Source organism: Cetorhinus maximus, chromosome 31 (genome assembly GCF_964194155.1).
Source record: "Cetorhinus maximus chromosome 31, sCetMax3.hap1.1, whole genome shotgun sequence".
NCBI classification, from domain to species: Eukaryota; Metazoa; Chordata; class Chondrichthyes; order Lamniformes; family Cetorhinidae; genus Cetorhinus; species Cetorhinus maximus.
Genome location: NC_135909.1, coordinates 18,084,649 through 18,102,816, shown reverse-complemented (window position 1 = coordinate 18,102,816; position 18,168 = coordinate 18,084,649). Strand labels below are relative to the sequence as shown.

The 18,168-nt window shown below is 44.6% G+C and overlaps 2 protein-coding genes and 2 non-coding genes across 4 annotated transcripts in view; 2 read left to right on the top strand and 2 right to left on the bottom strand.

The window, feature by feature from the left end:
- LOC144670280 (histone H2B 1.1-like) overlaps positions 1 to 18,168 on the top strand; it is a 495,251-nt gene that overhangs the window by 231,260 nt on the left and 245,823 nt on the right. The window lies entirely within an intron of this gene.
- LOC144670308 (histone H2B-like) overlaps positions 1 to 18,168 on the bottom strand; it is a 518,579-nt gene that overhangs the window by 423,172 nt on the left and 77,239 nt on the right. The window lies entirely within an intron of this gene.
- trnan-guu (transfer RNA asparagine (anticodon GUU)) lies at positions 5,081 to 5,162 on the top strand. The gene has a single exon. It is a non-coding gene; the product is annotated as a tRNA-Asn (tRNA).
- On the bottom strand, positions 8,181 to 8,253 carry trnaf-gaa (transfer RNA phenylalanine (anticodon GAA)). The gene has a single exon. It is a non-coding gene; the product is annotated as a tRNA-Phe (tRNA).

Here is an 18,168-nt window from a genome sequence, read left to right as displayed (position 1 = left end):
AACAGGTTAACCCTGAACTGCAGTCTACAATGTGAAATAAATGGTTTTGCTGACCACTCTTGAGATACCTATTAAATACAGATATGGAAGAAAAGTACCCTCACATACAGCTCCCAAGTCACATAGAGTACGAATCCCACTCACATACACAGTCCCAGTAACCGAGTGATATACAATTAATCCCACAGTAACTCTCTGCCCCAGATGTAGACATATATTAAAATACATTATTCCAAATTCCAATTCAGTACCAGATTTTGACAAATACAGAATGAGCCCTGCATGCACATACAGACACACACAAAGATAGTGACTGATACAGGATGTGACACAAATTCACATGCAGTACCATGGAATAAAAGTTAAATGTTAAATCCCGCCATCAATTCCAGTAACGGAAAATAATGCACACAAAATGAATTTTACTGACATTCATTAACAGAGATTGTAAGATACAGAATGAATCCCATAGTCCTTTTCAGTTCCAGATACTGACAGATGCAGAATTAATTGCAGAATTACCTGGAAAAACTCAGCAGGTCTGGCAGCATCGGTGGAGAAGAAATCAGTTAACGTTTCGAGCCTTCACGGCCCTTCGGCAGAACTGAAGCATAGTTAGGAGAAAGGAGAAATATAAGCTGGTTTAAGGTGGGTGGGGGGGGGGAGGGGGGCGGGGGGAGAGAGAAGTTGAGGGTGTGGTGATTGTGGTGATAAGCAAGCAGTGGTAGGAGCAGATAATCAAAAGATGTCACAGACAAAAGGATCAAAGAGGTGATGAAGGTGGTGATATTTGTCTAAGAAAAGTGCTAATTAAGAATGGAAGACAGGACACTCAAAGTCCAGCTCGAGTGGGGGTGGGGTGGAAAAGACTAACAAGGTTTTAGTTTTAGATTTAAAAATAATGGAAATAGGTGGGGAAAGAAGAATCTATATAAATTATTGAAAAAAAAGGGGAGGGGGGAGAAACGGGGTGGGGATGGGGGGAGGGGTAGTTTAAGATCTAAAGTTGTTGAATTCAATATTCAGCCCGGAAGGCTGTAAAGTGCCTAGTCGGAAGATGAGGTGCTGTTCCTCCAGTTTGCGTTGGGCTTCACTGGAACAATGCAGCAAGCCAAGGACAGACATGTGGGCAAGAGAACAGGGTGGAGTGTTAAAATGGCAAGTGACAGGGAGGTTTGGGTCTTTCTTGCGGACAGACCGCAGGTGTTCTGCAAAACGGTCGCCCAGTTTGCGTTTGGTCTCTCCAATGTAGAGGAGACCGCATTGGGAGCAACGAATGCAGTAGACTAAGTTAGGGGAAATGCAAGTGAAATACTGCTTCACTTGAAAGGAGTGTTTGGGCCCTTGGACGGTGAGGAGAGAGGAAGTGAAGGGGAAGGTGTTGCATCTTCTGCGTGGGCATGGGGAGGTGCCATAGGTGGGGGTTGAGGAGTAGGGGGTGATGGAGGAGTGGACCAGGGTGCGCCGGAGGGAACGATCCCTACGGAATGCCGTCAGGGCGGGTGAAGGGAAGATGTGTTTGGTGGTGGCATCATGCTGGAGTTGGCGGAAATGGCGGAGGATGATCCTTTGAATGCGGAGGCTGGTGGGGTGATAAGTGAGGACAAGGGGGACCCTATCATGTTTCTTGGAAGGAGGAGTAGGCGTGAGGGAGAATGCACGGGATATGGGCCGGAAACGGTTGAGGGCCCTGTCAACGACCGTGGATGGAAAACCTCAGTTAAGGAAGAAGGAGGACATGTCAGCGGAGCTGTTTTTGAAGGTAGCGTCATCAGAACAGATGCGACGGAGGCGAAGGAACTGAGAGAATGGGATGGAGTCTTTACAGGAAGCGGGGTGTGAGGAGCTGTAGTCGAGGTAGCTGTGGGAGTCGGTAGGCTTGTAATGGATATTGGTGGACAGTATATCATCAGAAATTGAGACAGAGAGGTCAAGGAAGGGAAGAGAAGTGTCAGAGATGGACCATGTGAAAATGATGGAGGGGTGGAGATTGGAAGCAAAATTAATAAATTTTTCCATCTCCAATATTCTCCCTCCACTTGGACCCCTCCCTCTGGATTATTACCTTCTCTTGATCTTTTTATTGAGAACTGTCGGCGTGACATTAGCCATCTCAATTTCTCTGTTCCTCTCACCCATTCTAATCTGTCTCTCTCTGAACTCACTGCACTCCGTTCTCTCAGGTCCAACCCCAACATTGTCATCAAACCCGCTGACAAGGGTGGTACTGTTGTTGTCTGGCGCATTGACCTCTACCTCGCGGAGGCTGAGCGTCAACTCGCAGAAACTTCCTCCTACCTCTCCCTGGACCATGACCCCACCACAGAACATCAAGCCATTGTTTCCAGGACTGTCACTGACCTCATCTCCTCTGGAGATCTTCCTCCCACAGCTTCCAACTTGATAGTCGCCCAACCTCAGACGTCCCGCTTCTACCTCCTACCCAAAATCCACAAACAGAACTGTCCTGGCAGACCGATCGTGTCAGCCTGTTCCTGCCCCACGGAACTCATTTCTCGTTATCTTGACTCCCTTCTCTCTCCCCTTGTCCAGTCCCTTCCCACCTACATCCGTGATTCCTCTGACACCTTATGTCATGTCAACAATTTCAAGTTCCCTGGCCCCAACCGCTTCCTCTTCACCATGGATGTCCAATCCCTCTACACCTCCATCCCCCACCAGAATGGTCTGAGGGCCCTTAGCTTCTTCCTTGAACAGAGGCCCGAACAATCCCCATCCACCACTACTCTCCTCCGTCTGGCTGAACTTGTTCTCACACTGAACAATTTCACCTTTAACTCCTCTCACTTCCTCCAAATAAAAGGTGTGGCTATGGGTACCCGCATGGGCCCCAGCTATGCCTGTCTCTTTATGGGGTGTGTGGAACATTCCTTGTTCCAGTCCTACTCCGGCCCCCTCCCACAACTCTTTCTCCGGTACATCGATGATTACTTCGGTGCTGCTTCATGCTCTCGTCGGGACCTGGAAAAATTGATTAATTTTCCTTCCAATCTCCACCCCTCCATCATTTTCACATGGTCCATCTCTGATACATGTCTGTCCTTGGCTTGCTGCATTGTTCCAGTGAAGCCCAACGCAAACTGGAGGAACAGCACCTCATCTTCCGACTAGGCACTTTACAGCCTTCCGGGCTGAATATTGAATTCAACAACTTTAGATCTTAAACTCCCCCTCCCCCCATCCCCACCCCGTTTCTCCCCCCCCCCCCACCTTTTTTTTTCAATAATTTATATAGATTCTTCTTTCCCCACCTATTTCCATTATTTTTAAATCTAAAACTAAAACCTTGTTAGTCTTTTCCACCCCACCCCCACTAGAGCTGTACTTTGAGTGTCCTGTCTTCCATTCTTAATTAGCACTTTTCTTAGACAAATATCACCACCTTCAACACCTCTTTGATCCTTTTGTCTGTGACATCTTTTGATTATCTGCTCCTATCACTGCTTGCTTATCTCCACAATCACCACACCCTCAACTTCTCTCTCCCCCAACGCCCCCCCACCCCCCCCCCACCTCCCCCCCACCTCCCCCCCCCGCCACCTTAAACCAGCTTATATTTCACCCCTCTCCTAACTATGCTTCAGTTCTGCCGAAGGGCCGTGAAGGCTCGAAACGTTAACTGATTTCTTCTCCACCGATGCTGCCACACCTGCTGAGAATAAATTCAGAGTCTCATGGCACGGAGAAACGTTGTTTAAACTTGGCATTCGTTTAAATCGCGTGTGTTGAAGTGATGCATTCCCTGCAATGACTTCCCGGGTGTTCGAACCTGGTCCTGATTTCCGGAACTGCCACCACCTCGAGCGTAAAAAAAATGCTGCATTAAGATGGGCACGTCCGGGAATAGAACCCGGCAGCTCTCGCATATTCATGCAACGAAAGTCCCAAAGCGAGAATCATACCCCTAGACCAACGAACCACCTGCATAACAAAGCGCAAACAAGGAATCCTTTCATTGTCAGACAAAGTGCATCAATCATAAGCGAATTACAGTACATGCTGGAATTCTTTTCCAATGTTTTAGAAACCCCGGGGACGACTCCAACCAGTGGAGAGTTTCCCGCCTTACTTCCTTTCACTTCAGTTTCGCTGGAGTTCCTTGATGCCACATTAGGTCAAATGCTTCTTTGAACTCAAGTGCAGTCACTGGCACCTCACGTCTTGAGTTCGGCAGTTTTATTCAGGTTTGGACCAAGGCTGCAATGAGGTCAGGAGCTGAGTGACCCCGGAGTTTCTAAAACATTGGAAAATATTTCCAGCATGAACTGTAATTCGCTTATGTTTGATGCACTTTGTGTGACAATGAAAGGATTCCTTGTTTGCGTTTTCTTATGCAGGTGGCTCGTTGGTCTAGGGGCATGATTCTCACTTTGGGATTTTCGTCGAGTTGATATGCGAGAGGTCCCGGGTTCAAATCCCGGGCGAGCCCATCTTAATGCAGCATTTTTATTTCGTGCTCGAGGTGGTGGCGGTTCCGGAAATCAGGACCCGGTTTGAACACCCGGGAAGTCATTGCAGGGAATGCATCACCTCAACACACCTGATATAAATGAATGCCAAGTTTAAAGAGCGTTTCTCCGTGCCATGAGACTCTGAATTTATTCTAATGCATCAAATGAGGGAACTGTCTACTTGTGGATTCATGTGGGAGGCTGATTGCACTCAGTTTCAATCTTGACTGAAAGGACAAGCAGAGCTGGGAACCCCAGTGTTTCATTTTAATTTACCACATTTTAGCTGTGTTCCGGTGCTTGCAGTGAGCTGGGAGGGGTTTCTTTTTGCTACCAAATGCTTGTATGTTCCGGTCTTTCCGCGGTGGGTTTTCACACTGTGTAGAAACATGTTGGATATCAGGTTGAAGTGTTGAAGCGTTTCACATCAGTCGGTTTACAACAGTCCGTGATCTGATGTGATGCACATTTATTTTAATGACACAAACTACGTTTCCATCTTTACACATCTGGCCGAATATTCAGTGCTTGTACCAAAGGGGATCATTTATTTCAACGGTTCATGGATGCAAAAAGTATAGAAGGGGGTTTAATAGACCGCATTTTGCGACGAAGTGGCCGAGAGGTTAAGGCGATGGACTGTTAATCCATTGTGCTTTGCACGCGTGGATTCGAATCCCACCTTCGGCGTTACTTTATCAACTGTTTCCGCCTTATTGCGACGAGTTTGGAGAAGCTCTGCCTGGAATCACTGATGTGATTCTCCAACCCAAGTTATGAGGCCAGCTTGCTTCGGCTTTCCTTGTAAGATCTTGGATTCGATACTTTTGTTCACAATAACATGGAGATCCGACTGAGAGTCCATTCGACATGATATTTCCATCTCTCTCTGAGGTCAAACATTGGAGCAGTGGAAATATTCCGGGGACTTGGGTTCATTTCCCACCACAGTTGCTGATGGAAATTAAACTCAATAATTAAAACCTGCAATTTAGCACTAATCTCAGTGGTGGTTCTCGGATGTCTTCCCTGGTCTGGCCTCCATATGAGTTTGATCCTTAACTGCCCGCTGAGAAAGACACTGAGTTCAAGGACAGTTTGAGATGTATTACAGAGACTGGCCTTGCGAGCGATGCTCACATCCCCTGAAATAATGTTTTAAAAGGGTGAATGCGCACCTCACTGATTGGATCTTCCATCAGCCCCTATAATGGACAGACGTGTTAAATAATAAAGCGCTTTGTGACGTCAAGAAAAAGATCAATTCAGAACATCTCAGTGAAACCGAGGCTCAAACCCACATCTGCGAACAGACGGAAACCAGAATGTTGGCAGTTTTTACAGAGCGATATTGTTGAGCTGAATGTTCACACTGGAAGGCTGTAAAATTCCTCATTGAAGGATGAGGCGCTGTTCCTCGAGCGAACCTTGAGTTTCATCGGAACATTGCAGGAGTCCGAGAACCGAGTGATCAGGGTGAGAGCCAGGTCGCCATTCATTTCGTTTCACCAGCTTGACTGTGTGGATGAGTTGTTGGACTTTCTGTTAATTTACCGCACATTCTTGGCTATCAGTTTTGTCGCAGGAAAATGCCACTTCAACACTTTCTGTCAAAAGTAACCCCATCTCAACTCTTACTGCCCTGAGAAACTGCCACTTAGACATGTGATGACCAGTAATTGAAGTGAGCATTGCCTAACTTCCCTGACCGTTAATTCCCCCTGAGCTTCTTTACTAAGTCGAATTAAAGCTGAATTTCTGCAACTCCTATAACACAGCTAAAATATGGTCAAGTAATATGAAGCTGTAACCCTCCCGCCCAACCCACCAACATCCGCCGCCACAACACGTCCCTCCCCTCAGTGCATCCCCCCAACTGCCACCACACTCGCCTCCCGGACCCACCACTCCACCCACCCCGGCCCCACAGACACCCCCAGTTCTGCCAGTCTGAATGTTCTTTCAGACAAGCCTACAACTCCATGTTGAAATCAGGCTGTGAACATTTCGACCCGATAGGGCTGTGTTCAAATAGGGTCACATGGTTTTCATGGTTCTGAAAGAAAACATACCTCGGAGACTGTTTTAAAAAGTGGACTTTTTTTTCCTTTGAGAAGAGAAGGACCAACTGCTTGATGTTGTCACGGATCAGTGCTGGGGGAGTTACTGTGGAACACTGACCCCATCTCAAGGACTGCACACCCTGACCTTTGCCTTGAACCATTGACGTTTAATTTTTGGCAAAATTGTCCCCTTTCTTAAGAAGGGTCATAAGGACTCGAAACGTTGACTTTGTATTTATTTCTCCCCACAGATGCTGTTAGACCATCTGATTTTCTCCAGCATTTTCTGTTTTTGTTTCTGATTTTCAACATCCCCATCATTTTGCTTTAATTTCCCCTATTTCTCTTTTTAATATCGTGGTTTTCTATTATGAGTGTATGTGTGTATGTGTGTTTGTGTGTGTTTGTGAGAGAGGGAGAACGTGTGTGTGTGTGTGTTTGTGAGAGAGGGAGAGCGTGTGTGTGTGTGTGTGTTTGTGTGTGTGTGTTTGTGAGAGAGGGAGAGCGTGTGTGTGTGTGTGTGTGTGTGTGTTTGTGAGAGAGGGAGAGCGTGTGTGTGTGTATGTGTGTGTGTGTGTGACTTATGGTATCTCGAAAGATTAATTCGCATAATTTCAGATCCATACTGAATGTTCATAAGCTTTATTTTTCTATTCTAAATACCTTTTTTTATAATAAACAGACAAATTTATGGTTAATTGAAATAATCCACTTTTAAACCTATTTTATTCTCGGGAACACTGGTGAAGGTAAATAATTGGCCATTTTGGTGAGTGAAATGAACATTTGAGCTAATGTTGCGACCTGTGGAGTAGTGGGACTAGACCAACGGCGCACTCCTCCCATCCCGCTCGTAACAGGGCGCTCACTAAGAAACTTAGCTCCAGGTCACTGTCGACTCCTTCTGTAAAGCAGATGACATATTGGGCTTCTCACTAAACATGCAGAAAACTGAGATCCGATACAAATATCCATGACTGACGAAGACCCTCAGAAACGGCTGCACACAAAGAGCTCTACTGAAAGGTCAAATTATGTTTTTTCAGTGAGTCATAGAAGTGCCCTTAGAGCAGGTTAAGCAGCATTTCCTGTGTTTCAATGGTAAATTCGGATCTGAATTTAAAAGGAAAGGGTAAATATTTGTAATACTCATGAGCTCCGTCCGCCGCATGACAGAGGCGAGCTCATTTCTCGACCTAATCACTGAGAGACACAGACACAAAGAAATAAAAATAAACAAGAGGGAAACAATGGATTAATTTGATTCCAATTACGGTCCCCTGGTTAATGTTAAAAGAAGCACCATTGCAATGGATCAACAGACGGATTTTCAGGAATTTAAATTCCCAATGACCGATCGATGGACCAGAAGCTGGGAACATATGAGAGTTGCACGGTTGTTAGCATAGTTTAATGGGAGCTGAGTTGACCAGCGGTTTTTCATATGTTTTTATCAAGAAAGGTGAAACCGAGCTTTATTCCAGTAACGTGGACCAGCGGGCACAGAGCTGCCCGTGTGCTTTGGAGGAGGGGAAGTCTCCCCTCCCCTCAGAAGCTGCACTGGGTATCCCCAAAAACTGATGGCACTATCAGCTGGCAAATAACACGAGCAGCAGCTGCCCAGTTAAAAGGATTTGCAACTTGTTGCCGAAACCCGGGATTGAACCAGGGACCTTTAGATCTTCAGTCTAACGCTCTCCCAACTGAGCTATTTCGGCTGAGAGTGTCTGACGATGGACTGCTAATCCATTGTGCTTTGCACACGTGGGTTCGAATCCCACCTTCGTCGTTACTTTATCAACTGTTTCCGCCTTATTGCGGTGATTTTGCAGAAGCTCGCCTGGAATCACTGATGTGATTCTCCAACCCAAGTTATGAGGCCAGCTTGCTTCGGCTTTCCTTGTAAGATCTTGGATTCGATACTTTTGTTCACAATAACACGGAGATCCGACTGAGAGTCCTTTCGACATGATATTTCCATCTCTCTCTAAGGTCAAACATTGGAGCAGTGGAAATATTCCGGGGACTTGGGTTCATTTCCCACCATAGTTGCTGATGGAAATTAAACTCACTAATTAAAACCTGCAATTAAACGCTAATCTCAGTGGTGGTTCTCGGATGTCTTCCCTGGTCTGGACTACATATGAGGTTAATTCCTAACTGCCCGCTGAGAAAGACACTGAGTTCAAGGACATTTTGGGATGTGTAACAAAGACTGGCCTTGCGAGCGACGCTCACAGCCCCTGAAATAATGTTTTAAAAGGGTGAATGCGCACCTCACTGATTGGATCTTCCATCAGCCCCTGTAATGGACAGACGTGTTGAATAATAAAGCGCTTTGTGACGTCAAGAACAAGATCAATTCAGAACATCTCAGTGAAACCGAGGCTCAAACCCACATCTGGAACAGAAGGACACCAGAATGTTGGCAGTTTTTACAGAGCGATATTGTTGAGCTGAATGTTCACACTGGAAGGCTGTAAAGTTCCTCATTGAAGGATGAGCCGCTGTTCCTCCAGCGAACCTTGAGCTTCATTGGAAGATTTTGTGACTGGATTCAAACTCAAAATCCTGTCTCAATGACATCTCAAATAATGCTGTCGGCTGCTTGAAATCACAGCAGTTAAACTTTCTGCCTGATCATGAGAGCGATTGTGACGTTTACAAAACGAAATCATTTGATAAAATAGTTCAAAAACCATTAAGTTTGAAATCCTGTGAGGATAAGTCAAGTTATTATGAGAACTCTGCTGAGGAAGCTTCATTGGACAGCACAGAAATCAGGTGAAGAGTCTGAGTAAATCGACACCAGCGAACAAGTCAACATCAAAACTGAATCAACTCTTGTGAAGTTCAGTGAGGAAAAGCTGAGTGCTCCGTGCACCATCAGCTGATCAAGTGGATGCATTGTCTGGATAAAGCGTTCTGTTTAGAACAGGATTTATTGACCTGAGTTGAGCAGGCACGTTATTGCAGAACAAATAAGTCACCTCTAGATTTTCCCTTGCAAACATAGAAACTAGGAGCAAACTTCTAGTTTGTTGATATATTGAATTGAAATAAACTGGAATTACAGTGCAAATGAATTGATATTCAAAATCAAATCTTACTTTCAGGTAAATTACGTGGAGCAATAATATTACAAACAAGAACTCAAGTGACCTGTGAGCTCAAACACAGAGAGAGTAAATTTCAGAGTGAAGACTTAAAAAATTCAATTATTTGCAAGTGAGGGTTAAGTGCAAAGGGGGAAGGAGCTGCTGTGTAATTTTAACCGAGATACTGCAGCAAAAGTACAAGAGGGAAGGAGTGGAACTCTCTAAATAACGAAAACTTTACTTAAATAGACAACTCATTTCAGTGAAATGTTGGGACAGCTGAGAGCTGTTGCCTACACATCCTGTGCTCTGTGGGAACTCCAAATAAGTCTGATGATAATAGTCAGATTCATAATACATTAGCGAACCAAGCAGAATACAGAAAGTGCAGAGGAGAAATGGAAAAAGGAAATTAGATCAGAAGGGAGAGCGTTTGAGAAAAGATTTGCAGTTAACAACCGAAAACACTGAAGATTTTTTACCAGCATAAGGGCAGTCACTTTAAGTGGGGCTGATTTGGAGATCCTGTCTGGGGAGAGGGCATGGCTGATGTACTAAATGAGAACATACAAACAAACTAATTAGCAGCAGGAGTAGGCCACTCAGCCCCTCGAGCCTTCTCCACCATTCATTAAGACCCTGCCTGATCTGATTGTAACCTCAGCCTCACATTACTTCCTACCCCCAATAACCTTTCACTCCCCCCTTGTTATTCAAGAATCTATCTAACTCTGCGTTTAAAATATTCAAAGACTCTGCTTCCACGAGCTTTTGAGGAAGAGAGCTCCAAAGACGCTCGACCCACAGATAGAAAAGAAATTCTTAACTCTGTCTGAAATGAGCGACCCCTTATTTGTAAACAGTGACCCCTAGTTCCAGATTCTGCTACAACAGGAAACGTGCTCTCCACCTCCACCCTGTCAAGACCCTCAGGATCGTAAAGGTTTGAATCTAGTTGCCTCTTACTCTCCTGAACTCCATGTGATACAAGCCTAACCTGTTCAATCTCACTTCATAAGACAACCGGCCCATCCCTGGTATTTGCCTCGTAAACTTTGCACTAAACCTGTCATCACAAAACAAGCGGATGCTGCTAATGTCATTTATTGGGGAAATTGGATAGGGTGAAAATAGATGAAGTGGAAGCTATCACAAGGCTGGCACCGCTCACAGTAGAAAAGCTGCTCAATCAACATCGGATACATCTTGGATTACTGAGGGAATGAAGGGTGGAAATAGCGGAGACTCGAGCCACAATCTTTCAATCCTCCTTGGAGATGGGAGTGAAGCCAAACAACTGCAGATTGTTCATGTTACATCCGTGTTTAAAATGGAGAGGGATAAATCCAGTAACTACAGAGCAGTTAGTCTCATGCTGGTGGTGGGGAAATGTTTAAAGACAATAATCCAGAACAAAATTCATTGTCGCTCGGTAGAACATGAGTTGATAAATGATAACCAGCACAGATTGGTTAACAGAAAATCAGCACTGAAATACTTAATACAGCTCTTTGATGACGTGTCAGAGAACATTGACCAGGGACGTGAGCATGATGAAGTGTGTCTGGACTTCCAAAGGGATTTGAACAAGTCCCACATAATGAACTTGGTAAAATTCCAGCAGCTGGGATTAAAGGGGCAGCGACAGCATGGATACAAAATTGAATAAGGGACATAAAGGGTAAAGTTGTGGCGAGCTCTGAAGAAGAGTCATATGGACTCAAACGTTAACTCTGTTTCTCTCTGCACAGATGCTGCCAGGGCTGCTGAGTTTTTACAGCATTTTCTGTTTTATTGTACATTTTAATAACTTCCAGCCTATATTCAAGTTTGCTGATAACACTAGGTTAGGTGACATGGTTAGTAGTGTATGTGGGAGTAGCAAGTTTCAAAGGGTCATTGACAGATTCAGTGAGTGAATAAAACTGTGGTCGGTGGTGGTCAACACTGGGAAGTGTGAGGTCATCCATCTTGAACTAAAGAAAGATCCGAGAATTTCCTAAACAGTCAGAATCTTGGGAATATGCCAGAGGAGCTGAGAGTGAGAGCTGAGTGGGACCGGAGGGCGGAGAAAGAGTCTGCATAGATATGTAGATGTTCAAGTGAGTGGGGATAAAATGCAAGTACAATGTAGTAAAATGTCAGAAATGTCTCTTCTGCAAGAAGCATAGGAGAGAGGAATTTTACTTAGATGGAGAGAGACTGCATAATCCTGTGGTACAGAGGCATCCTTGTACAAGAATTACAAAAAATGTTTAGATGACATTGCAGAATGCTGCAGTACAGATGGATATGGGTGCCTCTGTATAAGAATCATTGATAAAAAGTTATTATTTAGGTGCGTCAAATACTTAGGAGCGCATGCGAAATGTTGGTCTTAATTGCAAGGGGACTGGAATAGAAAAGCGGAGAAGCCTTTTTGCAACTGTACAGGGCATTGGCGAGACCACACCTAGAATAATTCGTGTTGATTTGGCCTGATTACTGAAGGATGGACATAACTTGCATTGAAGGCAGTTCCCGACAAAGGTGACTGGGGTATCCCCTCGACTGAGGGGGTTTTCTAATGAAGTAGAGTTGATCAGGTTGGATCGAGACTCACTGGAATTTCGAATGACTTAACAATATGATAGTGAATAGTAGGTGGCCACACCGGCCATTTGCGTCTGTGCCAATTCTTTGGGGTCAATGGGCTGAGGGAATTGGCTCGGATGTGTTCACAGCATTTACAGCTTGTGTCCGTCTGTGACTAAACATCATGTTCAAGATTGAATTTTTGCATTAAGCTCATGCAAATAACGGACATGCTTGTGGGCAACAGAAAATGCTCCCTTTTGGCATTAATGAGAATGTTAATAGCAGAAGATGGTTTCAATCCATCGACCTCTGGGTTATGGACCCTGCACGCTTCCGCTGCGCCACTCTGCTGCTTGGTCTTTAATGTCTACTGTTCCATTATAGTTTTAAAGTGTTTCACATGTTTAGAATATATTTCCTGCTGTGGAATTGTGCTCTCTGGTGTTGAGAAATGTTCTTTGTTGTTGTGTAAAATGCTTCCCTGCAGTACAAACGTGTTCCCGGTTGTACAAATATGATGGCCGAGCCAGCGAATCTCGTATCCATTGAATTTTTAAAAAAGTTCCGCTCTTGTGCACTTCTCAGCTCTGGCCAGTAGATGTCAGCACACTCAGAGAGCGACAGGACGGAGAAGAACCGTTCATATTTTATTGGACGGCGAAGGGAGGTATTTGTAATTACTAACGGTGAAGATGACATTTCATAATATTTTGTTATACCAAGCAGAAGTTATAATGTTGTGCTGAAACCGTCAGGTTGTAGTTTTGTATTTGAGAGTGAGATACATTCTTCACTGGCCTTTTCTGGCCCATTTTGTAAATGTGGGATTCAATATCTATGTCACTCACTGGTACTGTGTGAAACTGAGAGACATTCTGAAGCTGTCAGTCCTGGTTACTGTATGTGAGTGTGGAGACATTGTCAGTGGATCTGCCAATATGTTTGGATTTATTCTGTAACAGTCACTCTCTTGGACAGTATATTTGTGTTATATTCCATTCCTATCTGTATCAGTATTTTCTGATACTGAGAGAGGTGGTTTACATTCTGAAACTGATAGTGGAACTGTATGTGGAAGGATTTTGCTCCATCAGTCAGCTTCTGGTGCTGAAAGTGAGTGTTGGAGTCTTTCTGTGTCTCTCATTCTCTGGTACAATATACCTGTGTCATATTCAGACTGCATATTGTATTTTCTGGTATTGTATGAGGACACTTTTTGAGCCTTCCCGTAGAACTGCAGGTGTGCAAGTATTATGTACTCAATCACTTTCTGGAAATGCAAATGAGTTTGGGACTCATTCTGAATCTTTTAATGATGTGTGTGTGTTTAACTCTATCAATCAGTACTTCTGCATGTGAACGTCGAAGTCATTCTGAATCTGAAGTCTTTGGTGCCCTTTTTTTATTCATACGTGGGATGTTGGCTTCGCTGGCTAGGCCAGCAGTTATTGTCCATCCTTAGTTGCTCTTGAGAAGCTGGTGGTGAGCTACCTTCTTGAGCCACTGCAGTGCATGTGGTGTAGGTACATCCCCAGTACTATTCGGAAGGGAGTTCCAGGATTTTGACCCAGTGAGTGAAGGAACAGCAATATATTTCCAAGTCAGGATTTTGAGTGTAGTATCCATTCTCTATCCGTTACATACATGTCAGACTCTCGTAACGTGTGTGAGTATAAGATTCAATACAGATCTGTCAATGGCACTCTGTATCTGTGATATTGTAAAAGAAGTGAGGGAATCATATGTTTCTTTCATCACTTGGATCTGTTTGTGAGCATGAGATTCATTCTGAATCAGGTCTGTCAAACTTTGGTATAAAAAATAGTGAGGTTCAATTGGTGTTTTTCAATCATTGGTATTGTATGTGAAAGTGGAGTTTATAGTGTGTGTGCTAGTGTGTGGTCTCCCATTTGTATCTGTCAGCATCTGTTACTCTATGTGATGCTTGGACTCTTTCTAAATCTCTCAGTGGTACAATTGGTGTGTCATATTTCTTTAGTATCACTCAGATTCAGCTATTGTGAGTGCGTGCAGTGAACAGCCTGTATCTTTCAGCATCTGGCACTGAAAATGTGCCTGAGAATTATTCTCTGTGTGAGTGTGGGATTCATTATATAACCTTCAGTCTCTGGGACTAATTTTATTTTTGTATTCATTCCACATACATTTCCAGCAGAGAAAAAGGCCACTGATATGGTAGCTTTAAAGCAAACAATGGTATTAAATATCTGTCACTGTGCATACAATTGTGAAAGATAATGTATCCTTTAATCTGATCCTGGAGTGGTCCGCAAGTGTAACTCCAGCTTGTACGAAACGATTTGATATGTGGCATTGTGTCTGATTCTGAGTCAGAATTTCCACACAAATGCAAAATGGAGCTCAGTCCTGAATTGGTAAAGTATCTTTAATTTGACACTGTGTGAGGATTGAGAATTAGCATGAAGTTTATAGCTCAATTCATACTCATCAAATTAATATTGTATCTCAGTTTCTTAATCAGGGTGAGTTTTAACTAGAATCTGAGTTTGGATCTCAGGTTATACTCACTTTCATAATATCTCAAACTGATAATGCACTTAAGGTTTGGATTTGCATCTAATGTATGTGTCAGAACACAATGTGGGAATTAATAATGCAATTTATAAACTAATGATGTGTGCAAATATTGGACCGTTGCATAACATGAATCTCAGTGTACATTATTAAGGTTAAGACTGTAAACTTGAAATTGGAAACATGCATCAGTTTTATTTGACATTTAGTTTGTAGCTAAGGCTGTAATATTGTGGGATTGGCCTGGTGCAAATTGTATCGTGGGTGAGAATGTGGATTACCCGTCTGTGGTACTGAGTCGAGATAACATTGGAACAACGTCTATCTCTCCTGCGCTGTTTGATTGATGGATGGAAAGTGTGACTCTGGAACTATTTCTGCTGTCTGAGACTGTGAAATTGATGTCCTGTCTGTGTCTCTGCGCTCTGTCAGTGATAATGTACGGACTGTTTGGGAGGAGCTGGCGGGAATCTTCATTCTAGCTTGGCTGGAGGAAACACCATATTTATTCTGGTTCCTTCGATTATTTGCCTGTTGGAAAAAAGTTTATTTTAGGACTCAGGTGCAGGTGGGGTGGAAGATACAGATTCCATCAGTTTGACCTCTATAAATAATCATTGTGAATGGTTTGAGAGGCTTTAGCCAGGCTCTAGCTCTGATTGGTCAGTCCATTCTCAATCTAAATCTTCAACCAATCGGAGAGCCAGGTAGCAGGAATTGGAAGTGCCGATTGGCTTATATTTTCAAACTCGAAAAGCCCGCCAATTTGAGGGAAAAATAGGTAATAGCCAAACGGCTTAATTTCCTGGCAATTTTAATCTCACACTTTAGGAGCTGTAATATTGCATTTTGCGTCACAGAATCCTGGCGCTATTTTAGGAACAGATTAAATGTGTCAATCTGTTATCTGTAACCGGCTGTAACAAAGCAGCGATTTAAAACAGAGCCAATCTCAGCTCACTGGAAACGCAATACTATAGGTTACCAACCGACTCCTTCACACAGGCTTCATTGGGACAGAGAGAAACGGCTGATTTCTGATCCTGTCCCCTGAAAGCGGCCGGGAATGTTACAATCGGAAGAGCGGAGCGCTCCAGCAGCCACACGCTCAGCATAGCTGCTCTTTCTCAGGAGCCTGTGAACACGTCCCGCGGGGAGCTGCAGTCCAGCCCGGGAGGAGCGAGACTTGACTTTGGCTTTGTCCTGGGCTCTACCGCCGGTCTTTCTACAATCTTACACACACTTACACCACGAATGAAGAATTCCTCCCGCACTCACCCTTCCCCGATCTTCTGGGGAATGCAGTCGGCCACTTCTGAATGGTCAATGTGTTCGGAATCTCGTTGGGTGGCTTTTGGAACCAATCAGAGTGCAGCCTATTTCATCAACTTTCAAAGATCAATGAGAAAATGGGCCGGAGATTGACTGAACCAAACTGGCAGAGCGGAAACGGGTTTTCAAATTGAAAATAAGCGCCAATGTATTTGAAAATGGCTGAAAAAAGAGACATGTCAAAGCTTTTCCTTCTGTACTCAACAGGACACTCCCAAGAAAACCAATATAAGGGGAAGACAACAATTTATACTGATCGAGAATATACTTCAGGGTGGAAAGTGACGGTCTTAGGCCCGGTCATGAGCTTGTGTGATACAGAGCGCGAAATGATCTGATCAGGGTAGCCATTACCCTGCAGGATGCCTTTGATGAGCCCGGTTTCAGCATCAAGCTTGCACGGTGAACAAATGGCTCGGGTCCTATTTACAACGTTGCCGATAAGACCAATCTTACAGAGCGTGGAACTATAAGAATCCCAACGCGTATATTGACCAGTGAAGGTCGGCTTGCGGTAAACCTGCTAGAGAATCCTCTGGAAGATTCCTCAACTAGTGTGTCAAGGGAGGGGAGTTATTTTGACTGCTCCATTTCATAGGTGAATTTGAGCGCAGGATGGAGCCCATAAAGACATGTAAGGAAATTGTTACATGCAACTGCGGATATAAATATAGCAAACGTATCATCCACATATCGGAATTAGGCGAGAGGGAGGAGGTGAGGCGTCTTTCCAACCAAGGCCCGAATTTTACGTTCGAAAAACGTGATAACGAAAACGTTTGAAGTATTTTATTTTGTTAGTCCTTTATTTCCTTGTTGGAAATCTCCCCACACTTTCTGTTGTTCTTTATCTCATTTTGGAAACCACAGAGATTACCTCCACGCGTCCGGAATTGTGGTCTGACCACGGGTAAGGCTAAAAAATACACCGCTGCTGCGATGGCCGGGAATCGAACCCGGGTTAACTGCTTGGAATGGAGCTATGCTCACCACTATACCACCATCGCACACTTCTTTACATCACAGTCAGCATTTATAGTACCGCGAAACACACTATATCTTTGACATTTTGTTACTGATTGATAAACTGTTTTGCAATAACTCTCACCATGTTCATCGACACCAACACCCATCTCGGACCCTCCACCCCTGCCTGTCCCTCCGTCCCCACCCCATCTTCCAATCCCAGCCCCGGCCGTGTATTCACTATACCCCCTGACCTTCCCCTCTCTGACGCTGAACGTTCAGTGCTCAGCAAAGGACTTAGTTTCATACCCTTACACCCTCATCTCAATGAATTTTGGGCTTGGCATGATGCTGAACTCTTCTACCGCCGCCTTCGTCCCCGTGCTCACTTCTTTGGGCAGGAGTCCTCCCCCCGTTCAACGGATCCTTTCACCCACCTCCAGGATTCTCCCTCCACCTGGGCCCCTCCCTCTGGATTCTTACCTTCTCTTGATCTTTTCATTGAGAACTGTCGGCGTGACATTAGTCGTCTCAATTTCTCTGCTCCTCTCACCAATTCTAACCTGTCTCTCTGAACTTACAGCACTCCATTCTCTCAGGTCCAACCCCAACATTGTCATAAAACCCGCTGACAAGGGTGGTGCTGTTGTTGTCTGGCGCACTGACCTCTACCTCACGTAGGCTGAGCGTCAATTCACAGACACTTCCTCCTACCTCTCCCTGGACAATGACCCGACCACTGAACATCAAGACATTGTTTCTAGGACTGTCACTGACCTCATCTCCTCTGGAGATCTTCCTCCCACAGCTTCCAACCTGATAATCGCCGAACCACGGACGGCCCGCTTCTACCTCCTACCCAAAATCTACAAACAGAACTGTCCCGGCAGACCGATTGTGTCAGCCTGTTCCTGCCCCACGGAACTCATTTCTCATTATCTTGACTCCCTTCTCTCTCCCTTTGTCCAGTCCCTTCCCACCTACATCCGTGATTCCTCTGACACCTTACGTCACATCAACAATTTCAAGTTCCCTGGCCCCAAACGCTTCCTCTTCACCATGGACGTCAAATCCCTCTACACCTCCATCCCCCACCAGAATGGT